The following is an 11125-nucleotide window of genomic DNA, read 5'->3' on the forward strand; positions in this document are numbered from 1 at the left end:
AAAATAATCCTTTATTTTATTTTGTTAATAACTCTCCTGCCACATACTTCTTCCTATAGAAACCTTCCATTTAGTACAGGTGTGGGGAATGTCCGGCCTGCAAGCCATATAAGGCCCGAGAAATCATTTGGTCTGGCCCTACCAAGGCACTAGGGGTGAGTTAATTAAATGTCTGACCAAATATAGCAGGCTAATTTTAACTTGATAATTTTATATGGCCTGAGAATGATGTTATAAATATCCAAATGGCCCTTGGTAGAAAAAGGTTCCCCACCCTTGATTTAGTACAATACCTTTAGAGAGCACTTTTAATTGCTAGCTGGGATTGTGGACAAAAAAGGGGCCAAATACTAAACCTAACAAGCTCAGAAGAGGCCTGCATGGTGGCTTTACAAACGCAGAGACCAAAAGTAACCACATAGGATGGTCTGAAATTTAAACTTCTTAACTAAAAGATAGTCATGGTGGGTAGTTGTCCTTGACTCATATCTTCCTTGACAAAGGTCAATCTTTACCTTAACTGAGCCTGTCTATAGTCTTTTTGCATCTAAGATAAGATAACTTTGGAATGTCAGGGTAATTTCCTTTTTCCAGACCCTTTATGCATCCTCCTTTGATTGTAATGTATGAAATAAGGTGCAAACTGCCATTCTCTGGAGCAATTTCTCAATAAATTGAGATTTTGCTTCCCGGCAATTGTCATCAGTTTGGCTTAAATAAACTCATAAACATTCTTACAGGTTTGGAAATTTCTTAAGTTGACAGGATGTTGTTCAATGCATGAATTATATTTTTAAATATATTTTTATTGATTTCAGAGAGGAAAGGAAAGGGAGAAAAAGATAGAAACATCAATGATGAGAGAGAATCACTGATCGGCTGCCTCCTGCATGCCCCACACTAGGGATTGAGCCCACAGCCTGGGCATTTGCCCTGATCAGGAATCATAGGTTGATGTTCAACCACTGGTTCAACCTCCTGGTTCATAAGTTGATGTTCAACCACTGAGCCATGCCGGCCAGGCTGATTCAAGAATTATTTAATAAAGCCAATTAGATCTTCAAATTTACTCAATGGATTTTTGTCTTTAACACAACTAAACTGCAAAGCAAATGAATTAATCCTAAATGTAACATTTTCTACACCCAAGCTAGCCCTTACATATACTTCGGTTACCTGCCAGGCCTAATAAGCATCTGAGTTTGGTACCCCACTTTACCCTGAGCCCTTATTCCCTAAGGCAGGTAGTCTAATTGAGTATTCCAGACACGTAAATCCTGCTCACAGAGAAAACACCTAGTTTAGTATATAGAGTGGTTCTTGAAAGGTTGTCCCTAAATCAATAATGTCACCACTTGTTAGAAATGCAAAATATCAGGCCCCACCCCAGACCTACAGTGTTAAAGACCATGGGGGTGAAACCCAGTAATCTTGGTTTTAACTTTTAACCAGTACCCCCGGTAATTCTGCTACAAGCTAAACTTGGAGACATTCTGTCCTGTACCCGTAGGCTAGCTTACAAAGAAGCCAAATCATATCATTTTAGGAATACTAGGAAGTATGTCTATTACCAGACCGCTTCCATGCCAGGGGCTGGCTATGACCTTTGTTAACATAAAAAAACAACAACCATGGAAACCTGTAAAGAATGTTTGTGAGTTTATTTGAGCCAAACTGTCGACATATGCCGGCAAGCAGAACCTCAACGAATTGAGATAATGCTCCAGAGAATTGCAGGTTACATCTGTATTTATACATTGCAATCAAAGGAAGGGATGTAGGTGGGTTACATGAAATCCAGTGGTGATAGATTAGAGAGGTGGGGGAAACCCCTGGGATTGGATAAAAAGTAAAATAAGGGACTCATACTTAGGTGGGTGCAGGAACAATTAACATGATAATGAAGGAATTTGTGGTATCTGTCCTGGCTCCCAGTACATTTGGTTGTGCCCCAAGGGGTCCAGAAAAAGGGAAGTTACAAGTTACCCAGACTCTTCAAGGATATGTTATCATAGATTCAAAAAGACAGATAGGCTCAGTTAAGGTAATGGTCGACCTTGTCAGTGAAGATACCGGCCTAGGACGTAACTGCCCACCATAACTGCTTTTAGTTAAAGTTTAATTACAGACCATCCTTTGTGGTTATTTTAGGTTTCTGAGTTTGCAAGACTGCCATGCAGGTCTCCCCTGAGCTTGTCAGGTTAGCAGGTGGCCCCTTTCGTCCACACCTTGCAAGGTACGGGACCTTTGGTGTCAGGCGACCTCCAGGTTCTTGACTTAAGCAGGAAAAATTTTAAGGACTAGTCTGAGTGAGAAAAAAAGCAAGTTTTATTCAAGTAGAGAAAAAGAAAGAGGTCAGGGAGGACATAAGCTGTGAAAGAAGCAAAAAGTATGCACTTGAATGGATGTGGGCCATCTCACAAGTGAGTTGTGCACGTGGTCAGTTAATACTTAGGATTTTACGTGCTTCCAAGAGGGGGTTGTCTCCAAGCTTGGCCCCAAATTCTGACTGCTTTCTGGTTGGGAGGGGGTCTTGTTCCTAATATGGTCTGTTCCACAACTGTCATGGTGTTCAAACCCCTGAGCCCCACCCACTTCTACTTGTGGTGTCAGTTTTCATTATAATGATGCATCATTCTCTGGTTACTTTCACCTCTATCTTGGATTAGTCTGGCTCTAGTTGTTTCTGTTATCTACCATCCTGAATATGGTGATTGAAACCATCTGTTTTTAGATATCTTCAGTTAGGGAGGACAGGGTCTCATGATTTATTAGCTGGCTTTTAATTACTCACCTGTTGTGGTTGTTTGTTCAGCCATTTGTCTCTGTGTCCTCCTTCCACTTGCCAGGGAATTTTCCTAGTTTTTTACTAATCTGCCTCAGGACCACCTGAGAGCAGTTGCACTTTGTACAACTTTCTGTATGTAGATGTGAATGGTGCCATGTAGATTTGTGCAGTGCAGAAATCTACACTACTAGTAAGGATGTGGTTTTTCTTCCTGCCATGAAAAGAAGTTAACAAATAAAAACCAAGTAAAGAACTCCACATTTCTTGTTAGTCATCACGATGTTGTCCTGGAGCTTGTTTATACAAGTTGGAGCCAATTGTGTACATGTCTTCCCAACTCTGCATTCAGTGATTTCACATTGGTAGCTTGAAATTAGCTATGAAGAAAGTATTTAAAGCATGGAAATCAACAAACAGTACATGTCAGGGTTTGTTTGTTTTTATCTAGAATCTGTCTCCCCTTCCTAGCAGGGCTACCAGGGACAGCTGTGTGAGTTACGTACTGCAGTACTGCTTCTCCAGCAAATCTGTACAAGAATGTTCTTGCATCATAGTTCTTAGTGGCAAAAAGTTGGTAACAAAGTGAATGACCAGTTGTGGGAACCTAATCAGAATATGCCAGATGATCAAGGCCTATTTGCCATACCCATGTGTGCAGGTGAGGATGTAACCTATTTATGTCAATGTACTAGTAGCACAAGTGGCATGAATTGGCACAAGGCCTCTTCTGTTTCAGTGTGTATCACTAATTGGCATCGAGGCCTCTTTTGTTTGAGCATGTATATAAGTTGCCACTGACCAGCCAGGTGGCTAGGCCACTTTGCATGGCTGCTTTTGTGTGGCTACTTTGAAGAACTACTTTGTCTGATGGCTCCTATAGTAGCAATGGCTACTCAGTCTACAATAAAGTCTCTTCTGTACTAGTACATGCCTGAGACTTCTCATGTCTTTGTCTAATACCTGGTGTCTGAGGAGCTGTACTCCCACACCAGTGACAGGGGGCAGTTGAAAAAATTACAGTACTAAAAAAAAATAAAATAACAGTATCGACCCACAAGGGAATATTATGCAGCCGTTAAAAAGAAGTAATTGCAGCTATACCAGATGACTTGTAGGGGTTTTAATGCAATATTATTGAAGACAATATGTAAAAAAGTCTTTATGATCCCATTTCAGAAAATAAATAATATGTACATCTATGCATAGGAATATTTGGTTATGTGCAGGAAAAGACATATAATAACATATCAACACACATTATGAGAATGATGGGAAGGACGATTACCACAAAAAGGACTATTCAAAATATCTCAATATTTATATGGTCAGATTTACATAGTTAATGACAATTTACATAATCTGTAAATATAAACCTGTTTGGAAGAATATAATTAAAACGATATAAAATTAGCAGGTGTTAAGTTAGTAGTAGGCATGGCAATAGTATCGAGGACCCATCTAAGGTCACACTCCCACAAGTGGAGCAGTGCCTTAATCATGGTCAGTCAGTAAAGAACTCAGTTCCTTAATGCCAAGCCCCTAAGCTCTGGCTTTCTGACCTTAATACAGATCAACTGCTGAGTAACATAGGGCATAGCTAAGTTATTGAACAGATGAAAAATGACACACAGAAAGGTGACCAACCAGAAACCAGACGTGCTATTTCAACTCTAACAGAACCAGCCCAGAATGAAGAGATCTGGGTACTCCCTAAAGGTCTCAGGCTTGTGCTGGGACGAGACTCCTGAGCCCAAATCCTTTAAGACTTAGTCTCCCAAAACCCTGTATTTATTCACTTCTATTAGTAGGGGTAAGAGCAGATGCTCTAATACATTTTACTTGAGCCATATCTCCCTTATCTTTAGCACTTTTCTTCTAATATCCAGTAAGTACATTCATTTCTAATATTTAACCCCCTTTTCCTGTTCCTTCCCGTCTCCATTTCCAGTGTTTCCCTCCCAACTCTAGATTGAGCCTTTTTTGAAGAGGTCTTCCCTGAACTCCTTGATACTCTCTTATCCCTGTACTTATTTATTTTTAATATAGCCCTTATCATTACCTAAAATTATATCATCCAGTATTTGTTTTATTGTAGGTTATCTCTCTCCTTACATTGGAATGTAGTAGGCTCCATGAGGGCCAGGACTTTGCTCATTCACTGTTGCATTCCCAGTATCTAGAAGAGTGCCTGGGACATATGGGTGCTCAATTAATATTTCTTCAATGAATTAGTGAATGCATGAATACCACTTAGTCCCCATATTTCTTCTTTGCCCTTCGGATGTTAGAAATTATTTCACCAAGGTAACAGAAGACTCTCAAGGAATTTGTTTCTGCATGAACTTTGGAGCTACTTTCACTTTCCACTCTCCTTATAATAACTGTGCAACCATGGTTCAGATCCTTAGAACAGGTTCTTTGGTGTGTGTTTTTTAATTGTTTTCATATCTGTATGGTAAAATTCATTTTAAAATTATTTAAGAAATTTTCAAAAACAAGCAAAAGTAGCTTTAACAATTACTAACATATAACTATTCTTGTTGCATCTATACCAGGGATGGGCAAACTTTTTGACTCGAGGGCCACAATGGGTTCTTAAACTGGACCGGAGGGCCGGAATAAAAGCATGGATGGAGTGTTTGTGTGAACTAATATAAATTCAAAGTAAACATCATTACATAAAAGGGTACGGTCTTTTTTTTTTTTTTAGTTTTATTCATTTCAAACGGGCCGGATCTGGCCCGTGGACCGTAGTTTGCCCACGGCTGATCTATACCCTCTACTCTACTTATCCCTTTTATTAATTTTTACAGCTTTAATGGGATATACTTTTACACAATACACTGCATGTGTTGAAGGTGTAAAATTTGATGAGTTTTGGTATATGAATGCATTCTTGAAGCCATGGCCACAATCAATATAATGAACATCTTAATCATCCCATGAGAACAGTGTTGTTGTTTTTTAAATTGATTTCAGAGAGAGGAAGGGGGAGAGAGGGGGGATGAAGGGAAGGAGATAGGGAGAGAAAGAGAGAGAGAGAGAGAGAGAGAGAGAGAGAGATGAAACATTGACCTGTTGCCTCGTGCACATGCCCTAACCCTAAGCGGGGATCGAACCTGCCACCTCTTGGTGCACAGTACGATGCTCACATTGGCCAGGACAGAACAGTGTTTTTTGTTTGTTTGTTTGTTTTTACCCTTCTAAACTTTGAGGTCCTCCTCTGCACAATAATAGTGCTTGCCTGCTTGGGTAATAAGGGACAAAGGAGGTTTGAGATGTAAATGTGGAGAAATATGACATCATTAACATACTGCTATTGTTGAGATGCAGCTTCAGTTTCATTGGCAGCTACCATGTGACTCTGTGGAGCCTTGGCCACAATGCAGAAAAAGCTGCTGATTGTATCTATTTAGGTTTACTGTTCCCAGTAAGGCTGAGGTTATGCACAGTAGCAATTTTTATTGGCATCCTTGGCTTCAGCTAGAGAGGGAGGGAAGCCAGAACAGTGTTTTCTGAACTGCAGGTTGCAACACAATAGTTATTTGGGGAATCACTTTTAGGGTGATTGATGAGAGACAAATCTGGATATCTCTGGAGCTTCATTTCATTCTCTTTTTCAGTAGCTTAGCTGAGAGTTGGCTATGCTATACTGAGCCAGCTGTGGAAAGACAAGTCCTTTGGCTAATGTCAGCATTTCTGACAAGCAAGATTCTTCCTAGGGCCCTGGGTATGCAGACTTTGGACCTGATCATGCACACTCCCTCACATTGTTCCTGATATGAGAGATCATTGATACATTTCTTGTTACTTAGAGAAACTAAGTATCAACTTATTCCTTTCCCCTGTGTGTACACAGAGTTCCTGTTCTCTTTTAGTGCTAGCTGTGGAACAGTCAGCCTGCTGTCCAAGCAGCTCCTCTTTGCTGGGACTTTGGCTTTAGTGCACACAGAACAACTGTGACTGCTTATGCCATGGAACAAGGAGAGATCGGGACTCTGCTCTGCTACTTCTCAGCTTGCTTGTAAGTTTTCCCTCAATAAACCCCATATTGTAATTGCACCCTGCCGCATGTGGAAAGCTGGATCCCCAAATATTACCAACATAGCTTGTTGATAAGAACAAGCTATGTTTCTTGCTTACTGGGTAAAGGAGAATACCACCTTTGCAAAGCTTCAGCCATGGTGTCTTAGAGGGGAGGGAAGGCAAGGTTAGAACTTGAGAATTGGAAGTTTGGTTTGAGGTAGGTCTTTCAATGGAAAGACTTGATTAGAGTTAGGCAAGGATCATAATACAACAGTCCAGCATTGGTGGAAATAGCTTGCTGTTTTTGAAGTGAGGGATTTAAAGAATCCTAGGGCATTTCAAAACCTCTGTTGATGCTTTCCACTGAAGAGTTAGTTGTTGGGTTTTTTAGGGTGTTCTTTTTTTTTTTTTAAATATATTTTATTGATTTTTTACAGAGAGGAAGGGAGAGAGATAGAGAGTTAGAAACATCGATGAGAGAGAAATATCGATCAGCTGCCTCCTGCACATCTCTTATTGGGGATGTGCCCGCAACCCAGGTACATGCCCTTGACCGGAATCGAACCTGGGACCTTTCAGTCTGCAGGCCGACGCTCTATCCATTGAGCCAAACCGGTTTCGGCTAGGGTGTTCTGATAATGAACCATTTCCCTGAGCAGGGAGTCCTGGAAAAGTAAAGTCATGTGGATGAAGACAGTGAAATAGCAAAATCATATTAGTGTATACTGTCGTGTGTGTTTCCTTCCACGTCCTGCATGGATCAGTGTTCAGGATCTGAAAAGAGGAGCTGCACACAAATGAGAGAAAAATGACACGAGATAATTTTGAAATATTGGGGAGCCAGGTGGGCAAGTCCAGAAGGACTTCCACTGATGCTCAGGCCACTCCAACCTTTTATTGATCTGAAATAGCCCTTAGGTAAGGAGATTTCAATGACACGCGGATTAGCTCATCAGAAGACAATTTCCAGAAATAGGCTGAATATCTAATCAACAATAATCAACAAGGATTTACATAAGTATCTAAGGAATTAAGTGAACTAAGGTGGGGATGATGCTTCAGCTACCATTACTTAAATTAACTGGGTGATTTCTAGATTAACTGGGTGGTTCACAACCCTGACCTTTGTTAGGGCTTCAAAGGTTACTAACTTTTGGGGGTCTCTGTCTATACTCAGCTAGTGAAGACAATAAATGGACTCCGGCAGTATACAGCAAGGCATGTTTTCAGTTTTCCATGACCAGGCTAAGTATGGGGATAGAAGGTTTTGGTTCTCAAGTGCTAATGGCATATATCCATGACACCCTTCCATGATGGTGAGGGCCACCATTAAAAAAACAACTAAATAAACTAGAGTTGAATTGCATGCAGTAAGTATTGTTTTGTGGAAATTTTATTTCAGTTAGACATATGTACATGTGAAATGAATAATGAAATAGAAAGTATTTCTTACAATGGGTCTGAATCCAGAAATGTGCAAAATCTACTGCCTTAGAGAAATGCTAATAGACCCCTTAGAGGAATGATCCCCTGTCACAGCCAGTTTGCACTGCTCCAATCTAACGTCCCATGCTAGTAGTAGAGGAATATCTGACTGTGTTAGGAAGAATATATAATCTGAGAATTGGAACAGAGTCCCTGTTCAGGTATATTATCGATTGAGTGGGAATTTTGAATCTATAGGGCTGTCCACTATTTTGGCAGAAAGAAGAAAGAAAGCCACATTGCTACTGCAGCACAAAAGAGGGAGGTTAGACACAAATAATGGCTTCCTACTGTGAGCGTCTACAGCAAATCCTTAAGAAAGTATAGGTTCCCATTTGACCAAAATACAACCTAATTAGGGGAGTGGATAAGATGACCTCTGGGACCCCTTCCATTGGAAGAATGTTATGATTCTGGAGATAATCCTGCAACAGAAATAGGCAGTTAACCTGAGATGCATTTATCTGGATTTCACCTTCCAGTACCTGATTCTGAGTTATTGTTAGAAAGAATGACAAATATGATACAGTGGCCAATGAAGAGTTTCCAGACCCAAGTGGGTCATTTATTTCTCTGAGGAAATTCTGCCACTTTAAGGTTTTAGAAGGCTTGTGGTATTGGAAGGGGCATTAGCCCCTCCACCTCAACCAGGCCTGAAATTTTTCAGAGGGCCCCCATTACTTTGATAAGGCACTATATTCTCCATTTTAAAATTTAAATTTGCCCTGGTTGGTGTGACTCAGTTGGTTGGACCATCGCCCTGTGCACCAGAAGGTCACAGGTTCAATTCCCACGTGCGCTCTCCCCCCCTCTTCTCTAAAATCAATATTTAAAAAATAAAAGTTGAAAAATGTAAGTTCTCCTTCAGCTGAGAGTTTCAGCCATTCATATTTGTTTTTCCTACTTCTCAAAAAGAGGCTTGGGTTAAAAAGAAAGTTTGAAAAACACTGCAATACTACCTTACTGAGAGTTTATGTGGTCTTTTCAGGAATTCATTCAGCAAACAAAGATTAATTAGAATACTGGATATCCCTACTTTTGAAGTTCTCATGGTCTGAAGCAGGCCTGTAAAGAGGTAAATCACAGCCACTGTCTAAATATTGTGGGAAAAGCCTAGGCTTCAGAGCCACAGACCTGGGAGGGAATTGCATTTCCCTCATTTCATAATGGTGCCATCTTAGGCCATGCAATTGAATTCTGTTTTTCATCTGTAAATTGAGTTGAACAAAAACAACTTCACAGGATTGTGAGGATCATGTGAAAGACAAAGTGCTTCAGGCAACTAAGGAGATGATTTTATTCAGGTTAAATCCATAGGGAGAAGGTTCAAAGGGAAAAAAGCAAAGTTGGAGTTTTATAGAGGCAGGTAAACAAAGGAGGCATCAAGAAGTCTTATGGGAGTCATGAGGAAGTATGGAAAGGATCCTCTCACAGAATATTCCAGGGCAATGTGGTCCTTTACAATGAACTGTTCTTTGGAACACAAAAGTGTGGGAGAGTTTCTCAACTGTGGCTGCTTTCCTGGTAAGCATTCAGCAAGTGTTTCTTTTCCTTCTTCCAATAGAAGCATGTACAAAGTGATGTGGGGGTTCAGAGAAGAACCTGACAGGTTTACTCTGTCTGGGAGAACTAGATTTGACAAAGGATCCTGAATCTTAAAAGAAATAGTGGTTTTCCAGAAAGAGGGAGGAAAGGAGAGCATTCTAAATAGGGCTAACTTAATAGAAGAAACATACAGGCTTACAAGAGGTTTGTATATTTAGAAATTGGCTGTAACTGCAATGTAGTACAAGGAGTAACTAGACACAAGGTAGGTTTGAACCAAATTGTCAAAACCCTTGAAAAACTACTTAATGCCTACTGTTTCAGGAAAATAACCCAGGAATTTATGATTCTAACAATATGAGCTCCTAGTTTATGAAACCCCTTCTCTGCTGTGTAAGGGATAGAAGCAGGGAGACCAGTTAGGCAGGTAGTACATGAGCCAGAGAGGACCAAGGCCCGAACTAGCACAGTGGCCATGAAGTTGTCATGGAAAATATTGATTAAAAAGTAAGTAGAATTTACTAGACATATTATGTAATTGTGGTGAAGGGAAGTAAGTGGTAAGAGGAGGTGGAAGAGTGAAGGATGGTAATATTAATAACAATATAGGCCAATATTTCAAGTGCTTACAATGTTCCACAAATGGTATTAAGAATGCTATACTTATCTCTTTTAACTCATACAATAGTTCTAAGAGGTAAGTGTCCTTTTTCTGCATTTTCAGATGAAGAAAATGAGGCATAGAGAAGTTAAATAACTTGCTCAAGTTTTCACATATAGTAAGTAGTAAAGCCAGAATTCAAGACCAAGTTGTCTGATTGGGAATTGAACCAGTGACCTCCTGGTGCATGGGACTATACTCAACCAACTGAGCAACACTGGCCAGGTGAAAGTATTTTATTTTTTAACTCAATTCAATATTGAGTGCAATAGGCAATTGATTCAATGATCTTGAGCTCCAGAGAAATATTAGGACCAGAGCTATAGACTTGAAGGGCATCAACATATAGGTGTTTAATCAGTAGGGGCCTCAGGACTAACTTAGGTCAGTGGGATGCATAAAGTGGGAGTTGGAGAGGGATGGTGAAACAAACAAGGGGAAGCAGTAGTTGAAGACAAAGTTGACCAACTTCAAGATTTCATAGGCTATGTCTTAGACTTGGAGAGTGCTTGTTTACTTCAAGCCCACAGGTATAGCTGAAGGTGTCCCACAGCACCATATGCCTAGAGATTCTCTTTTCTTTTTCGGTGTCTAGAGATTCTTGGGATTTTGAGCATGTG

This window comes from Myotis brandtii, unplaced genomic scaffold (assembly GCF_000412655.1).
Source record: "Myotis brandtii unplaced genomic scaffold, ASM41265v1 scaffold480, whole genome shotgun sequence".
NCBI lineage: Eukaryota > Metazoa > Chordata > Mammalia > Chiroptera > Vespertilionidae > Myotis > Myotis brandtii.